Raw genomic sequence first — 11,175 nt, forward strand, 5'->3', positions numbered from 1 at the left:
TTGTGCTGGAGTACAGTTCTCCTGCTGTTGATGGCCCACAGTGCCTCATGGATGCCCAGTCCTGAGTTGCTAGATCTGTTTGAAGTTTGTCCTATTCAGCACGGTGATAGTGCCACACAACACGATGGAGGGTATTCTCAATGTGAAGGTGAGACTTTGTCTCCACAAGGACTGTGTGGTGGTCACTCTTACCGATACTGTCACAGACAGATGCATCTACAGCCGGCAGATTGGTAAGGTTCGTCCTGATCATTCCAAGGGAAAATTCAGGAAAACTTTTTTTTTGCCCAGGGACTGATGAAATATATGCTGTCAAGGAAATAAAGAGGGCGAAAGAAAGAGAAGGAGATGTGACTGAGGTTTGATCAAATACAGCAAAAGGAGGATCACCCAGCCATTTTGTAATTAATTTTGTAAGTTTCTGTTTTGCCTTGTGTAATCTTCCATGAATTGTTTTTGCTACAGTGAGTCAGCAGGGGCTGGCTACATTGTATTTAAAAGAGTAGGGTGGAAGGAGTGCGGACATGGTACAGATGGGCCAAATGGTCTGTTTCCGTTGTTGCAGACGCCAGGAAATTCTATTTGCGCTCAAAAGTGGACAATTCGCCCCATCTTACCCATTTCCAGCCGGGTGCTACCCACATTAACCTTGTTGTAAATTATGTACAATATTTGATAGGCTTTCCATTAGTCAGTTGGCTACCTACTTATGCTTGCTTGTATGGCATCTCTCTAAGTCATCCAAACTTGAGTCAGCACTGGATACATGAGTGAGTTTGTTGATAGAACAGGCAAGTGTCCACCTCCTAGAACAGTCATTTTGCAACAAATATGCAAGACTATGGACAGAATCTTCCCACTCCCTGAATGACGTGGACTACTGTGAGAAATTTGGGGAAATCAGGTGGGATGTTGAATGAAGTCCTCCTTGACATTGAGACCAAAACACATTTTCCAATCAAGTCCTGGATATTGAGATGAGATTCTTGCTAGTGAGAGGCCTATGAACAGGAATTATCGCTCATTGTTACTTGATCTCACCTCAATACGCAGGCTCCCAAAGTCCCATCCACCGGATAGATCCTAGACACCGAGAATTCCAGACATGAAAGTTAGAGCAGGGTATTTGGTGACTCCAGCTCGCTGCATGCTCCTCCTCGCCTCCATCTTGGACCACCGGCACCAACGTCTTGGGTGGGCTACATGGGTAGCAATTGCACGTGTCTATGGACGCTAGCATCTGACATATGCCAGCCTCACCGCACTGCACCCGGAGGTCCCCAGCCGATTGCCAGGCAGCATGGGTAGATAAGGTGATGGAGTCCTCTCTCAAAGCCGCTTGCTCCTCCTGTGTTTCTATGAAGTCCCTGATAGCTGATATCATGGGGAACTTTCCTGCCTGGTCTCAAGTAGTCCTCTAAGTGCCAACAACCTGGTGGGCATTTCTTCCTTGGCCAGCTGTGGAGACTGGGCTGTGAAGGCTCACAGCAGGAACCCCCTGAACTTAACATGACAAATATACCCGCTGAGGTGTCAGTATCTAAGCTGGTGGGGGTGCAGGAGGCACTCTTGCCAATGCACCTGCTGAGGGACTGGTGGTCTTTTCCACTGAGGAGGAGGGCACATCTTGTAGCACCATACTGTTGACTGTGGGGTGGCAAGCTGCATATTGTCCACCCAACCACCTACCCAGCTCTTTTGGTCCTTTCACGGGCTGTTTTTTTCATCCCTTGAATGACGGAAGGGTAAGGTTTGGGTGAGATGATAGTCAATGCCACAGCAGTTACTGTTGGTGCAGGTGAGGATGTGTCCTGAGTAAGTGGGTGAGTGGGCAGCACTGACAGCATGGAAGGTTAGTGCTTCCAGGGGTTAGGGTGGGTGAGAGCAAGTGAGCAAGTTGTAGGCGATAGTGAGAGGGTCAGAGCGTGAGCCTTGGTGGGAGGTGGGTACAGGAACAGAGAGAGTTAGTGGATGTGACATATCAGAACGAAGATTGTGGGCACTTAAGTTGGCACAGTAAAGAAGGCACATTGGGCTTTTTAGGATGGTACCTGCACCAGGAAAGCAGTGGCAAGGAGCTCCACCTACAATGAGTGGGAGCATTTCGACAAGCATCAGACAAGAGGGATAGCATTTCGGCATTAATGAGGAAAGCTTGTGCTGATTGAGAAAACTCGCAAGACTCCATAGCGAGAACCCCTCTATGAAATCTTACAGAACTGTCACTTAGCCAATTTCTGGTAAGATTCGGACCTATTAGTGAAAGGGATTGTAAAGTGGATTATTATAATCTATGAACTGTAATTGGAAAAAACAATGCTGTGGAAGCTAATGCTGCAGTGTCGAACAGGGATTACAAACCTCCCCTCCTCATCACCTCAGCCCATGGGTATCCACAGCGGCACAATTGGTACCAACCTCAGATATGAACAAAACAAACACATGTTCGAGCTGTCCTCTCAAAATCTGAGGGTCAAGCCTAGGTCAACAGTTCATTACTGATAAATATCGATGAAGGTGACCCTGGTGTACAGGACAGATCACACAAAATGTGACTCATTATGAATTGTGAGGAGGATAGTGCAGACCTGCAAAAGGACATTAGACCATCAGAATTAGGTCATTCTGCCCATCAAGTCTGCTCCATCATTCCATTATAGCTGATACGTTTCTCCTATGCCTTCTCCCTGTAACTCGTGATCTCCTTACCAATCAAGAACTTACCTATCTCTGTCTTAAAGACACTCATTGACTTGGCCTCCACAGCCCTCTGCAGCAATGAGTTCCACGGATCTTGGTGAAATGGTTGGATGAGTGGGAGGTTAAATTTAATGATGAGAGGTGCAAGGTTCTACATTTTAGTCGGAACAAGGCAGAAAGACGAAAGAAAGGGAACAGTTCGAAAGGGGGCGTGTGACAGACGGACCTGGGTGTGTACATGCACAAATTGAGAGCATGGTTAGTAAAGCTTGTCACCTCCTGGCAACAGACACAGAGAGTACAACAGCAAGGCAGTTATGTTAAAGCTGGAATCAACACTGGTTTAGCCTCAACTGGATTGTGTCCAATTCTAGGCACCACACTTTAGGAAAGGTGTGAAGGTGTTAGAAAGGGGTCAGAAAAGAACCATGAGAATGGTCTCAGGATTGTTAACCTTCAATTATGCACATGGATTGGAGACATTGGGACAGTTCTCCTTGGAGAAGAGAAGGCTGAGTGGAAATCTGGTCGAGAGGGTCAATTTCATGAGGGGTCTGGACAGAATGGGTAGATTGGGGAGGTGATGGCCTAGTGGTATTATTGCTGGACTGTTAATCCAGACACTGAGCTAATGTTCGAAACACCTAGGTTCGAATCAAGCCATGGCAGATGGTGGAATTTGAACTCAATAAAAATGGGGAATTAAGAACCTAATGATGACCAGGAATTTATTGTGGATTGTCAGAAAACCCCATGTGGTTCACTAATGTCCTTTAGGGAAAGAAACTGCCATCCTTACCTTGTCTGGCCTACATGTGATTCCAGACACACAGTCAATGTGCTTGACTCTTAATTCCCCTCTGGGCAATTAGGGATGGGCAATAAATGCTGGTCTGGCCAGTGGCCCCCTCATCCCGTGCATGAATTTTTTAAAAAAAGGGAAAAATGATTCTCATTGGGTGGAAGCAGAGGGCACAGTGATTGGCAAAAGAAACAACGCAGACGTGAAGAAAACTTCTTCGTGCTGCAAGTGATTAGGATCTGGAATATGCTGCCTGAGAGTGCAGGGAAACAGGTTCAATCGAGACTTTCAAACGGGAATTGGATCATTATCTGAAATGGAAAAGCATGCAGCATGGCAGGGGAGTAGCTTGGGATGAACCGCTTTTTCAGAAATCAGCACAGCCACAACAGGTGAATGCCCTCCTTCAGTGCTGCAGCCATTCAGTAGACTCTATAAATACAGTATGGAGGAGATGCTCAGCTGTCAGACATAACTGTCCTTCAGTTAAATAATGTGTGGTTCTGTCTGTTCTCTCAGGTGAAATTGAGAGATCCCACAGCACTATTTTAAATAAGACAGGAGTGTTCTTCCATAATGTCCTGGCCAATATTTATCTTTCAACAATCATCAAGCAAAACAGATTACATGATTATGTTGCTGTCTGTGGGAGCTTGCTGTGTACAAATCAGCTTCCATGTTTCCTCCATTATACCTACATAATACAGGCACCTCAGCACCTGTAACACACTCTAGACCTTTCAGGATGCTGAATCATGAATGATGCTACACAAATGCAACATCTTCCTATCATGTCAGCTGTAAAGCCAATAGCTCTAGATACATAAAAGCAGAAATGTTCTCTGGGTCTGGCAGCATCTTTGGGCAGAACACCTTTGGTGAGGAAAATGTTGTCTTGCCTGAAAATCTTTTGCCTGAATGAATGTAGCTCCAAGAAACTTGACACCATCCAGGACAAAGCAGTCCACTTGATTGGCACCACATCTAATAGCATCCACTCCCTCCTTCACCAACCACTCAGTAACAGCAGTGTGTACGATCTATAAATGCACTGCAGGAATTCACCAAAGATCCTTAGATTGTACCTTCCAAACCCATGACTACTTCCATCTAGAAGGACAATGGAACACCACCCCCTGCAAGTTTCCCTCCAAGCCACTCATCATCCTGCTTTGGAAATATATCGCTGTTCCTTCAGTGTCACTGGGTCAAAAACCTGGAATCCCCTCCCTAAGGGCATTGTGGGTCACCCTACAACACATGGACTGCAGCGGTTCAAGAAGACAGCTCATCACTACCTTCTCAAAGGGCAATTAGGGACGGGCAATTAACGCTGGTCCAGCAAGTGATGCCCACATCCCATAAAAAGAATTTTACAACAGTCATCAACTTGAAATGTTCATTCTGTTAGACCTGCTGTGTCTCTAGCTTGGTATATATTTTCATTTTCTGAACAGAAGTAACCCCCACTTTAAACCTCTCCATGGTGGGGGGGGGCTGGGGGGGTGTCAAGAAAGCACCTTACCACCAGGGGTAGAGTCAAAGGATGTACAACACGGAAACAGACCCTTCGGTCCAACTCGTCCATGCCGACCAGATATTTAAATTAATCTAGTCCCACTTGGCCCATATCCCTCTAAATCCTTCCTATTCATATACCCATCCAGATGCCCTTTAAATGTTGTAATTGTACCAGCTTCTACCACTTCCTCTGGTAGCACATCCCATACATGCACCACCCTTTGTGTAAAAAAGTTGCCCCTTAGATCCCTTTTAAATCTTTCCCCTCTCACCTTAAACCTGTGTCCTCAAGTTCTGGACTCTCCCTCCTTAGGGAAAAAAACCTTGTCTATTTACCCTATCTATATCCCCTCATGATTTTATAAACCTCTATAAGGTCACCCCTCAGCCTCTGACACTCCAGGGAAAACAGCCCCAGCTTATTATGACCTCTTTAAAGTTTCACAACATCCTTCCTATAGGAGACCAGAATTGCACACAACATTCCAAAAGCAGCTTAACTAATGTCCTGTACAGCTACAACATAACCTCCCAACTCCTATACTCAATGCTCTGACGAATAAAAGAAAGCATACCAAACTCCTTCTTCATTATCCTTTCTACCTGTGACTTCACTTTCGAGAAACTATGAACCTGCACTCCAAGGTCTTTTTGTTCAGCAACACTCCCCAGGACCTTACCATTACATGTATAAGTGCTACCCTGATTTGCCTTTCCAAAATGTTAGGGACAGGCCCAGGACTGGTGATGTTCAACATTCCCTGAATGAATAAAGGAAAGAGATCATTGGGAGTCATGGTGGCTTAGGGCAGCACTGTGGTTAGCACTACTGTCTTACAGCGCCAGGGACTCTGGATTGATTCCACCCTTGGGTGACTTGTGTGGAGTTTGCATATTCTCCCCATGTCTGCGTGGGTTTCCTCCAGGTGCTCCAGTTTCCTCCCACAGTCCAAAGATGTGCAGGTCAGGTGAATGAGCTGTGCTAAATTGCCCGTAGTGTCCAGGGATAGGTGGGTTAATGATGGGAAATGTGGGTTACAGGGGGTGGGATGCTCTTCGGAGAGTTGATGTGGATTCGATCAGTCGAATGCCTGCTTCCACACTGTAGGGATTCCATCTTTGCATTCCTTACTGTTCCACTGTATCTCGGTACATGTAACAAAAATAAATCTGATCACAATCACAGCAAAGGGAAGATATGCAAACCAGGGTGGTCTACCCTCATCCTGCTTCAATCTGCTGGCATGCTGGAGAGGTACTCAGCAAGTTGGATATCCTTTTATCGCGCGGAAATCAGTGGGGCTCACCTGAGGCTATTTTTGGATCGTCCTCCGCGTCACCGGAGGCTCCGTGCGCGTCAGCCAGCATTCCGTCGCCCAGCCATTGGCCCGGTTCCCAGACGGGGTGCCACCTACAGGCCGGGAGGCAGACCAATAGGAGCGCCCCCCACCCCGACCTACAAACTTTCCTCCCTCCCTCCCCTCTACTTCCCGGACCGAATGGATAGTTCATTACAGTGCAATTGACAAGAGTAATTCCCAGAAGCCGGGGAGGGAGGCTGCAGAAAGGGACTTAGGGTCTTCAGCAACTCAGGCAGGTGCTTCCAACCTGCTTCTTTGGCTGGGCAAGCGAAATCATCAGCTGGGAGTTTGTTTTTTTCCCTCTTTGTTTTCCAAATCTATTTCTATGCATCGTTTTTGATCTGGACTTTTTTTTAACAAAGCAAAAGATATACCACACGTTTTTAACCATCAGGTATGTATTGCAAGTAATAGCTTATTGCTTTCTTTAGGAAAAACGTGTTATGAATTACATGGCGGGAACATAAATCAGTTTTTTTTTACACTCCAAGACAATGATTTATTTTGATTTACTCTGTTTTGCTCTGGACGTACTTTTTTTTTGCAAACGTAATCCTCAAAATATTGCAAGTTAAACATGTATGAAGACAGCATTTCAAAGTTCTGTGTGTGGCACTTAGGAGGAACTTGCTGAGGTTTTGTAGCTGCCTGCGCTTGTGTACAGAATACGGTTCAATTGCAGGAAGCTGGAATTCAGCTGTTGCTTTAGAAGTAATGGTGAGGCTAACCGGCCAACTGTAACATCTGTGAAGGTCGTGCAAACTGTGCTGGGGAGAGAAAGGGTTTGCAGGACAGCGTTAAGTGGAATTACAGTGCAAGAAATCGGGTCAACGAGGACAGTAACGCCGACTGTTACTCGGGGCTCGTTGCTGCAGGAGTAACGCAAACTGTCACACTCTATAGTAGTTGCATTCAATTGCTGGGGCAAGGCTGGTTTATCCCGGTGCCGACTCCCCAGGCTTTAACCGGGTAGGGAACAACTTCACTGTTGATGCATTTAAAACTTGTGGCATTGTTAGAAAAGCAAGATTAAGCCCACAAATCTAAACTGCAGAAATCATAACTTTGAATCTTTGGTAAAGTGGTTTCCAGAATAGCTGTGGGACTGGCCAGTAGATGTGCCAGAGGTTCAACAGTGCTTTTATTTTATGACTCCGTCTCTTTTTTTAAAGAGCAATGTTTCTTCCTGGCTGTTTCTGCTGAGATAGCTCACACTACATTAGCAGTTCCTCGGGTGTGAGCTCAGGCGGATGAGTGCAGCTGGCTGTGTAAGCATAAGGGCCGTTTAACAGCATCAGACAGTCCTCCCTCGGGATCCAAACACCCAAGAATACCACAGGAGTGACAACCCTGACTGGTCTTCCTCCTTCCCTCAGGGATGGGACTAATTCTGCCCGCCTGACTTCCACTAACTCAGTACCGACCAGGGATTTGTTGTGAAGCAGTGGTAGTGAGTCTATCTCTGAGCTAGGAGACCTGGGTTTAAGTCCCATTTGCTGGAGAGGTGTATAATAAGATCCCAGAACAGGTCATTTCGCGGAAAAATCTCGACGAGGGATTCATTTGCTCTGTCCAGTATCACAGCATTAATTTTGAACATTTTGCTCACCTTGAACTATATTTCCAATTCCGGTGTGGAAATAAGAGGAAACAGTGAAATAATTCCGGTGGAGTGCCACAAGGATCGGTGCTGGGTCTACAACTTTTCGTAATTTAAATAAATGATTTAGATGGAATGGGTATATGAATAGGAAGGGTTTGGAGGGATATGGGCTGGGTGCTGGCAGGTGGGACTAGATTGGGTTGGGATATCTGGTCGGCATGGACGGGTTGGACGAAGGGTCTGTTTCCGTGCTGTACATTTCTATGACTCTATGTGAGCATAAGAGGTATAGTTAGTTAAGTTTACAGATGACACCAAAATTGGAGGTGTAGTGGGCAGCGAAGAAGGTTACCTCAGATTACAACAGGATCTTGATCAGATGGGCCAATGGGCTGAGGAGTGGCAGATGGAGTTGAATTTAGATAAATGCAAGATGCTGCATTTTGGGAAAGCAAATCTTAGCAGGACTTATACACTTAATGGTAAGGTCCTGGGGAGTGTTGCTGAACAAAGGGACCTTGGAGTGCAGGTTCATAGCTCCTTGAAAGTACAGTCACAGGTAGATAGGATAGTGAAGAAGGCGTTTGGCATGCTTTCCTTTATTGGTCAGAGTATTGAGTACAGGAGTTGGGAGGTCATGTTGTGGCTGTACAGGACATTGGCTAGGCTACTGTTGGAATATTGCGTGCAATTCTGATCTCTTTCCTATCGGAAGGATGTTGTGAAACTTGAAAGGATTCAGAAAAGATTTACAAGGTTGTTGCCAGGGTTGGAGGATTTGAGCTATAGGGAGAGGCTGAACAGGCTGGGGCTGTTTTCCCTGGAGCGTCAGAGGCTGAGGGGTGACCTTATAGAGGTTTATAAAATCATGAGGGGCATAGATACGGTAAATAGACAAGGTTTTTTCCCCCTGGGATGGGGGAGTCCAGAACTAGAGGGCATAGGTTTAGGGTGAGAGGGGAAAGTTATGAAAGAGACCTAAAGGGGCAACTTTTTCACACAGAGGGTGGTGCGTGTGTTTAATGGGCTGTCAGAGGAAGTGGTGAAGACTGGTACAATTACAAGATTTAAAAGGTATCAGGATGGGTATATGAATAGGAAAGATTTGGAGGGATATGGGCTGGGTGCTGGAAGGTGGGACTAGGTTGGGTTGGGATATCTGGTCGGCATGGACCGAAGGGTCTGTTTCCTTGCTCTACATCTCTATGACTCTAATTGTAATTGCAACATTGCATTAAATCAGTTCATACATTCTGTATTAGTTGAGACAGTAGGTAAACAAATATTTTATTTAGGTTAGCGGATGTGACTGTGGGGGAAGTTTGTTACTCCGACTGGTATAAATACTTACAAGTAAAAAAAAGGACATTTCTCCTTATCTCGCCTTTTATACAAAATACAAGTATCCATAAGCCAAATAAGTGCGAAAGTGAATATTTGTAATAACATTTCCGAACAAGTTGATTAGAAAAATTGCTTAAATGGGAAAAAATAAAATCCGGGGTATGCGGTACGCAGAATGCCAGATGAAACAAGTGTAAATCTAATGCAGATTAGCAAGTGTCTTTTAAGTGAATAATTTGATATCCATTGCCACTTTGATCATGCCTACATGCAAAAGTGACATTTATTCTGATGAGTTTTCCTGACGTGATCGAGTCATTTAAAAATAAGAGGCGCCTCCTACAGAGTGTACTTGCGGTAGGATTTACTGCAAAACTCATCAGGTTAGGAAGAAAAATGCAAGAGACTTACTATATCTCCAGAACAGGTGGGATTTGAGAATCCACCACTGCGCCACAAGAAGCTCCTATGCTAAAAATAGTTGTAATTCAACATTATTAAGTTGTGCAGACTGTCCACGAAGGCTGGCAAGTGGGTTGGAATTGCTGCAAGTTGCCGCCGTCAAACAACTGGCGCGTCCGATCTTTTCAAGCCTGAAAGGAAAACCCCGAGATGGCCCGCTCCCGCCAGACACCCCCCCCCCCCCCCCCAAGAGAACCGTGGTGAGCTGCGGGCGGCCTCACCTTGCTTCCCCCCCCCCCCCCCCCACAATCCGTGCCGCGTCCCAAACAGGAACCGCCAATTGCTAAATGGAAGCGGCCACTGTAAGGGAGGGGGTGGGGGCTTCCGTTCGAGGTTTGATCTCGCGCATCCTCTTGTTCCCGCTGGCAGCTTTTGCTGGACGACGGCTGTCCCTTGCCCCTCCAATGCCCGACAGCAGCTTCGAGAGTTTTTTTTTAAAAATCACCTCCTCTGCCGCTTCGGGCTCGATTTGAAAGAAAAGAAAGCAAGAAATCAAGAAAACACATAATGGGAGTGCATATCGGGGATGCTTCACCTCGACCCAAAATGGTGCACCACCTCAAAAACTATGGTTTACTTCTGTGTTTTTATCTCTAACCTTGCCACAAAATGCCTCAGAAAATTTTCAAGGGCAGTAGTGATATTGTCACAGAGGCTTCATGCTGTTTGGAAGGAGGTCCAAATCCCAATTCAGCTCCTGTTCAATGCAAGGAGGGGATTTGTGACCAGTGGGCACTGCAGGGGTTGGGCTCAGTTATCTCCCTCAAAAGGATATTTTGATTCAAATTGGTAAGTTTCCCTTTGGGTTTTGTTATAGTGTGCCTAAGAGATTGTCAATTCTAATTTTGTTCAATTTGATCAACTTTTTATCTTAAAATAGAAAGAGGTCTGAAAGAGGGGAAAGAGCTGAAAAGCTGGTCAGTCAAAATGATTTGGGTGGCGGGAACTATCACAGTTAGGTTTGAATTTGAAAGTGAGAGAGCTCTTCATCGGTCTGAAGGGTAGTAAGGACAAGCCAGGGAACTATAGACCGGTGAGTCTGACGTCGCTGGTGGGCAAGTTGTTGGAGGGAATCCTGAGGGACAGGATGTACATGTATTTGGAAAGACAAGGACTGATTAGGGATGGTCAACATGGCTTTGTGCATGGGAAATCATGTCTCACAAACTTGATTGAGTTTTTTGAAGAAGTAACAAAGAGGATTGATGAGGGCAGAGTGGTAGATGTGATCCATATGGACTTCACTAAGGTGTTTGACAGGGTTCCCCATGGGAGACTGATTAGCAAGGTTAGATCTCATGGAGTACAGGGAGAACTAGCCATTTGGATACAGAACTGGCTCAAAGGTAGAAGACAGAGGGTGGTGGTGGAAGCTTGTTTTT

The 11,175-nt window shown here is 45.8% G+C and overlaps 1 protein-coding gene and 1 long non-coding RNA gene across 2 annotated transcripts in view; one reads left to right on the top strand and one right to left on the bottom strand.

Annotated features, from left to right (window-relative positions):
* LOC122543400 overlaps nucleotides 1-9,960 on the bottom strand; it is a 23,929-nt gene extending 13,969 nt beyond the window's left edge. Inside the window, exon 1 of the long non-coding RNA XR_006310013.1 lies at nucleotides 9,743-9,960. This is a non-coding gene — a long non-coding RNA (uncharacterized LOC122543400). The remainder of the gene's footprint in view (nucleotides 1-9,742) is intronic.
* The window catches only part of LOC122543399 (nuclear receptor subfamily 4 group A member 1-like), a 57,566-nt gene continuing 52,904 nt past the window's right edge, over nucleotides 6,514-11,175 (top strand). The window contains exon 1 of the mRNA XM_043682099.1: nucleotides 6,514-6,778. The gene's annotated coding sequence lies outside the window, so the exon portion shown is untranslated. The remainder of the gene's footprint in view (nucleotides 6,779-11,175) is intronic.

The sequence above is a fragment of the Chiloscyllium plagiosum genome, chromosome 43 (genome assembly GCF_004010195.1).
Source record: "Chiloscyllium plagiosum isolate BGI_BamShark_2017 chromosome 43, ASM401019v2, whole genome shotgun sequence".
NCBI classification, from domain to species: Eukaryota; Metazoa; Chordata; class Chondrichthyes; order Orectolobiformes; family Hemiscylliidae; genus Chiloscyllium; species Chiloscyllium plagiosum.